Source organism: Austrofundulus limnaeus, unplaced genomic scaffold, assembly GCF_001266775.1.
Source record: "Austrofundulus limnaeus strain Quisiro unplaced genomic scaffold, Austrofundulus_limnaeus-1.0 Scaffold0, whole genome shotgun sequence".
NCBI classification, from domain to species: Eukaryota; Metazoa; Chordata; class Actinopteri; order Cyprinodontiformes; family Rivulidae; genus Austrofundulus; species Austrofundulus limnaeus.
The window spans coordinates 3,385,013-3,392,858 of record NW_013952402.1 but is presented as its reverse complement, the minus strand read 5'-3'; positions in this window follow the sequence as shown (position 1 = coordinate 3,392,858).

Genomic DNA, 7,846 nt, shown 5'->3' with positions numbered 1-7,846 from the left:
ATTTCAGTAAGTGTGTTCAATACTTTTATCTGTGCCATTCCACATTATTACAAATAACTTCATTTCTGGATATTTATGGTTTGATTTCTTTGTATGTATGGATCACTTGGGTTGTTACCAACATCTGGTGAAAATTTCTTGTCATTAGCACCTCTAGTAATATATTTACTGAGAAAAAAGTTGACGTGTTCAATACTTATTTTACCCGCTGTATCTGCGCTGACTTCATTTAATACATTATTGTCTATCTTGTTAACAGATGCAATAAGTTACATCTTTTTTAAGGACATTTTATAATAGAGCATTTTAATGTGAGATTGTGTAAATGGTTTATTAACTTAACAGCATTTAAAGTGATTCTTCCCATTTCCTGTCTCCACAGTTCTGACTAGAAGCTGACAGAAAACGGAAGGAAAGCTGACACCTTCTAAGTTTTATTAGCTCACTTCTTTGTGACCCGGCATATCAAAAATGTCATTTGCTGAAGCTGGAATGGACCCGAAAGCAATCTCGATGCTGGTACTACAGAGCAAACTTGAAACCTACATTTTASTTAGAGCAAACAAACAGGAAGCAGGCAGGAGGGAAACAGCCAATCTGATTACGAATTGAGGACCAAGAGTAGAAGTACTGGGAAGTTGGATTGTTCTGAGTGAAGAAGACGAGCTGATTAACGATGAAAGGCAGCAGAGTAGGACTAAACAACTTTGAGAGTCTCTGAGCCAAGAAGCACAAGAAAATAACAACAAAAGTTAAAAACACAATTGAAGGCTAAGCATTGAAAGAATGCATWTTGCTTGCATCATTTGACGTTTGCGTTTTACTGCAAACGCATGCAGAGAGTGGTAAAAACTGCTGAGAGGATGACAGGGACTTCACTGCCCTCTCTGCAGAGCATCTACTACTGCATGGTCCTCAGGAGAGCAGCCTCAACCATTAAAGACCCAACCCACCCCCAACATGGACTATTCACACCTCTGCCTTCTGGCAGGTACAGAAGTGTCAAATGCATAAATTCCAGATACAAGAACTCATTTTCCCCAAGTGCCATCAGACCTCTAAACAGCTGAATGTGACAATTCTCTGACTRTTGTTACTGCACATGTGCACATTTCAGACTGTTACCTGTTGCACATTTGCACATTTACACTTTAAACACTGACTGTATTGTTCCCTTTATTGACGTTATTACTGTATTGCTGTTATCTCTAGTTTGGTTTCTTTCTTTCTGTTCAAAGTGTGTTTTTTTACTTTGTTAGTGTCCTTTAAGTGCTTATTCTTTTTCGTGTGGTTGCCTCCTGGCATTCAGAGTGGTCAGCAAAGTAAGAATTCCGTTGCTCAGGGAAACATGTTTTCATCTGTGTGTATGACAATAAACACTTTGAATCTTGAATCTTTTAAAACCGTCTTGTGCTGAGAAATGACAGACTCTCATTTACCACGAGTAGTTTTAGCTCAATATCTGTCAAACTGACTGAGTCATGTGCTTGTGGTAAAACGCAAACATTATTAATCAATTCTGTACCACAATCAAGCATTCAGTTGTTATGGAATTTTTTTATGTATCAAAATAAATAAATAAATAAATAAAATTGACAAAGCATCTAAATGCCTTGAAATTGGCCTCTGTCTCTTTAAGAACCTCCAACTGTTTCAGACGCTCCCACTTTATCTGAACCGAACAGAAGTCCCCCGCAGGCCACACACGGCCTGAGGGCCATGAATATTTGTACACTTGTCAGGTGCTCAAACTCTGCAATGAGAAAAATAAACAGAAAGCATTCTGCCACCTTTCAACATGGCGGCAACTTTCTCAGTGCAGTCTGAACTTACTTATCCCCCCCCCCACACACACACTTTTTTTCCTCTGCCATTTTATACCCCCCGCTTGGACTCCCTAATGCGTTGGAACATTTCTGTTTCAACTCATGAGCAGGTTGTGCTTTTCAGGTAGATCTAATTTTGGTCAGGGTGCAGCCAAATCCCTGTTTGCATGACTCACTGTAAGAGATGTAAAGAAACACAGAACACTCTGGCAGAAAGATTATAGAGGAGCTGTGATCCGATGAAGTGGCAACTTTTTCCTGGCACGTTCATCTCTACATAAACTTAGATTTGAGAATATTTGACTGCACTACAAATGCAAGTTTTATTTTAGATACAATTAAGACAACAGTTCAAATGAGTGGTGTCAGCACAGCTTTACTGAAACAAACCAGTGTGCTTTGATGTTCTGCTCTCTAACAAATGCTCTCAGCTGGAGATCGGTGTTGTCTCACAGAACGAGTTAGGAATGCTGTTTGAGTGTGCTGTTCTGACTGAGAGAAAAAAAAAATGTTTCCTGTCATCCTCTTCTCAACCTGCAGTAGAACAAAAATGTCTAGCTGAAGCTGCAGGGGGTCTGCTTGACTAATTCAGGATTACGATGCAAAGCAAAATGAACAGATTTCTAGTTCTGGATGAGATGTTTTTCTGCAGACCGCTGTCAGGTATTATATCTAAAAATATACCTCAGTAAGATTTGTGTATAYGCATTTTTYATCATGTTAGSAAAAYATCTCATGAATCACTCAYTAYTTTTTCACGCCTCACAGAACGTGTCTCGAACAAAACTGTCAAATCTGCAGCGCAGCACAGGCCGTCTTACAGCTCTGTCAGCAAAACGTTTTGGTCATTCATGTTTTGTTTTAAAAACTGGTTTTGAGAAACGAGATGGCTACTCTGTTTTCTTTCTATACTCCTAAACCATGAAAATATTTTTAGTTTTGTCAAATCAAAAGTCATCACTGTTCATTTAAGGTGGAGCTACTTAAATAACATTTTAAAAAACAGGTGACTGACTGTAAAGAAATAAAAAAATGCTAGCTAACTGCTTTTGCATTTCTGCAACCAACTACTCTCAAACTTAGTTATTATTTATATAGCTAGTCAAACTAATTTCCCTAAAAAATAGTTATCTAGCTCCACCTTAAATAGTCTGATGATGGGATGAAAAAACACATTGTACTTTATAACCAGCTGTAAACGCTATCTGACTATGTTGAAATTTCTTTAATAGGTTTTAGTTGACAGTTTGCATATCACTGATAATGAATTATGACACTGTTTCCAGTAGCTTCACAGCAGGTTTTCACAGGCCAGCCTTTAGTTTAACATAAATAAAAACAAGGATTGTTTTTATTTTTTTCATTTTTGAAGTATAAAATGGAAATATAACCATCTTTTTTCAATATAGAATAAAAATCGAATGATCAAAGAATACAATGACCCAAAACGTTAGCTGGTGTACTGCGTAGCTGATTTGCATGGGCTCAMAAAGTGTGTTATTAGTTTTTAAACSTCACCCAGGGGTCAGCTCCTGTTAAGAGGAATCCCCAGTCATAATGCTGACAGCTGATATAGCTCATAATAAATATTTCAACTCATAAATTCATCTGAGCATGCTGGAAGTCATTTTTTTAGTTTGTAGATTCAGTAAACTTTCAATAAAAATAAAGGAGCATTCTGCACTTTAACTCCTCAGCATAGTTTAAACGTGTGTGAATCAGGAGGTGAAACACTATACCTAAACTATAACCCATGTTCGTTGATTTACTTTGTAAATTCGACRAGTGATTCTGTGGTTGTCAGCGATGTTTTGAAAGTTGTCTTCCCCCGTTTACACGGTGTTGTACAAATTCAAAACCTCAGCATAATAACCACCGTGCGAGGCGAGGCATGACCAGCCTTGTGTAAAAAACTGGTCACGCCACTCTGCTTGTGTTTTGYTGTGAGCTCCGGTGAAGAAGTACGAAACAATTACAGGTTTAACTAAATGCCAGAACACAGTGGTTCCTGCATTTTCCTCCCAGATGCCTTTTGAATGTGGACTTTTGTGTGAAAACGCCACTAGGGTTGTAAATATTGCTGCGAAGACATTCAGGAATTATAATAAGCAGGTTGGGGGAACATAAAGCACCGAGTCTGAGCCTAGGACATTTGCTTTTGCACTCAAATCACAACAAAGTAGCACAGAGATACTGGCAAAACAGCTTGGAGATAAATCAATACKCTTCAATTTCAAACTGAAGCAATCCATGCAGGTGTTTACCCAAATGTCAGTGTTGCAGGTTTTCCACAACTTGTTAAGACCTGTCAGTGGGAGCTCAGAATAGCCCAAAGAGCTGATGACGACAAGGATTGGGTGTCACTAAAGGTGACTCACAAGAAGGCTGTGAAAAACACCTCCCAGAAACCACACACACACACACACTCACCCAAGTTCAAGACACAACCAAGATAGGGTGCAGATATCTTCTTCTTCATGGCTTTTGTTTGGCAAAGCCCCTCAGGTGTTTTAGACTCAATAAAAGAACAAACTGTGGAGCAGATTGTTGTTACAAATCACACACTCTACTAAAGGACAGAATGTTTATCATATTCTTTGTCAAAAAAAAAAGATTTATTTGAAATATGACGAGATAAGAATAATCACAGATTAATTTCAACTTGTAGGGCCAATAAAGATAACACATTTTAACAACGGAGATTTGTTACCAGACTTTGTTTTAGTGATACAATGAATAAGAACCAGCCAGTGCAGTGCAGAGMGGCTAAAACAGGTGTAATGTGGGCTCTCCTGTGGGTCTTTGTTAATAATCTCATTGCAGCGTTCTACACAGACTGAACCCGAGCCAAAGAGGATTTGCTTAAACATGTAAAAAGACTGTTGCAGTAATCTAAACGAGAAGAAATAAAAGCGTGAACAACCATCTCTAGTTTCTTCTGTGACACAAAAGATCTGAGCTTTGAAATGTTCCTTTGATAAAAACAGTTATGAACTAAAGTTTTACAATGGCTGTCAAAACACATTGAACCATCAAAATCAACACCCAGATTTCTGAGGCTATTTTTCACTGAATGGGTTAAAAAAGCAAGGTGCTGCCTGATTACAGGGATTTTATCATCAGGGGCAATAAGAGTCTCAGTCTTGTTTGCATTTAACCGCAGGTAGTTGTTGTTCAGCCMTATATTGACTTCTGACAGACAGTTACTGAGTTCAGATAGTTTGAAGAATTCAGAGGGTCAAAAGGAACAGTACAACTGTATGTCATCAGCATACAGATAGGACACATTACTGTAACATTTTAAAATACCTCCTAAAGGGTACAGGTACAATAAAAAGAGGACTGGACCCAAAACTGAACCTTGGGGTACCCCACAAGACAGCGGCGCAACATCAGAGTAATCCTGATTCATAAAAMCAGTAAAAGACCGTTCAGATAAATAAGAGGTGAACCAGTTTAAAACAGAGCCAGAAATACCAAAAATATCTCTCAGTCTTGAAAAGAACAGAATGATCCACAGTGTCGAAGGCTGAAGTTAAGTCCAATAAAACCAGCACAGTGTAGTTTCCAGAGTCAGCTGCCATCAACAAGTCACTTGAAACTTTTAATAAAGCTGTTTCTGTGGAGCGCAATTTGCGAAATCCAGACTGAAAAATGTCCACAATGTCATTTTCCTCCAAAAAGCAAATCAGTTGTTCAGCTACAACCTTCTCAAGGATTTCTGATAAAGATGGTAGTTTGGAGATCGGTCTGTAGCTTTCAGGCAGAGAAGAGTCCAAATTAGGCTTTTTTTTAACAGAGGACAGAAAACAGCTGTTTTAAAACAATGGGGTACAGAACCAGAACCAAGGGAGTTATTTATAAGTTTTACAACACTTGGGCCAATACAGTTAAAATATATTTAAAAAGAGATGAGGGCAGGACATCAAGGGGGCTAGAGGACATTTTCATTTGACCTAACAGTTCTGTGATCTCCTGAATTGTCACTGGGGTGAATGAGGACCATGTATCAGAGGTTACAGGAGGAGGGACCAAGGTTCATCCAAGGACAGTGTGTGCGCTGCACAGTGCTCAGTTTTACAGGTGCTATAGTGTCCAAAATATTTCTACAATGAGCGTTAAAACGTGAAACATATGAGTCCATATTAGGGATGTTCGAATCTAAAGAGGCAGAATCAAAAAGTGAAGTAAAGGCTTCAGAAGTGCTCATTTTATGATCCGCCTTTGGTTCATAAGTCTTAGGAGGAGCTGGATCAGGACTAAAAAACACATTAAAATATATACAATTATGATCACTGAAAAATATATCCTCCACACAAACATCTTCCACCTTAAGGCCTAAGGAGAAAACAAGGTCCAATGCACGGCCTTTTTTATGAGTAGGCACACACACATGTTGAATGAAATGAAATTCCGTGATGGAGATCAAGTCAGCAGCTGCCTTACAGGAAACATCATCAGTGTGAAGACTAAAATCACCCAATATTACAACATTCTCCAGCTTAATGATGGAAAACAGAAGCTCAGTGAATTCAGATAAAAACACACTGGCTGCACCTGGAGAACGGTAAATTAAAATACAGTAGCTCAAATGCAGAGAAGGTTGCTGAATCAACAAGTCTGCAGGAAAAACGATCTTTAAACACGGCCGCTAATCCACCGCCTCGGCGCGCTTTCCGAGTTGTTGCGAGGACAGAAAAGTTACAGAGTTCCCGCAGATGAACATACTCCAAGCTTTGCTGCCATGTTTCAGTTAAAAACATTAAACGAGTTCGCAAACATGACATTTTTTATAGAAAATATTTCACCAAAAACTGTTTTCCTGTGTTTGTGAGCACTAAAGTAAGCCAACCTCAAGCAGCTTTCCTTCTATTTACAGGTATCAGATGTACTATTATCTGCCTTGTGTGACTCGGGGCGAAAAAAAAAGAGAAGCCATCACACTTTCTCAAAATGTCAAACYRTTCTTTTAAACATTCCTCATCGTTAAACCTAACCTGAAGCTGCAGCCTCTGCAGAGAGGATTGTCTGCTTAAACCAYGTGCAGGGAAATAAATCCAGCAAAGTAATCTGTGGTGCCATTTAGCCAAATGTTATGTAGCACCTCTGGACAGCTGACACGCAAACCTGCACATCAGCCTGAGCTGAAAAACACTTTTAGCTGATAACATGTTGACCGCGTGGCGTTTTCGGCTCCATACAGGGAAGAGCAATTCTTCTCAAACAGCTGTCTTTGTCGGAAGCAGCCTGTTTAACAAGAAAAGCACGACATGTCGAGGCACGCTTCGCTTGCTATGCAGTTCTAAGTTCGATTGCTTGTGTCATTTTACAATGAATACCTTCGAGAATGAAATCCTACCCCAAATGTAACAGTGTCATTCAACGGCATGAAAACAAGAGGGAAATGTGAGGAGATGGAAAATGGTTCCACCTAAACTGTTTAAAGAGGCCATCAAAATCCACCTTTTACTGTTGAATACATTTTGTTGTGATTTTGGAGTGTACAGCAGAAAAGTTTAACATTGCCGTATACTGCAAAGATATCTTTCAATTCTGTTTGGGTCATTTTTTTTTCAAACTGCTCAGTTTTCTTCATTTTCCTTGATGTTTTCTGAACTATAATGTCACATAATTTATGAAGGAACTAAATAAGATCTGGACTAACCAACTACAGTTTGATGATCTTCATTCTCCACTGGCTCTGGCTCAAACTCTGGTTCCAGCATATAAGGCTGGATGACAAGTCTTCTGTTGTTAACATTTTGTAGTTCATTTATAAATAGCCATGTCTCCATCCAATTTTATTGCGAATTTTGAGCAAATTTTTAAAATATAAAAAAGGGGGGGAAACGGCTGGCTGGATCAAATGGCTGGAAGTGAATCAACCAGGCTATGCAAAGTGTAATTACGTCAGACATTGGGCCTCATGCAAGAACATGTTCGTATTCTTATCCTAATTTTCTCTTACTTTTGTTCGTACGAAGGGTTCGTACGAACATGTCACGTCAGATTCAACAAAC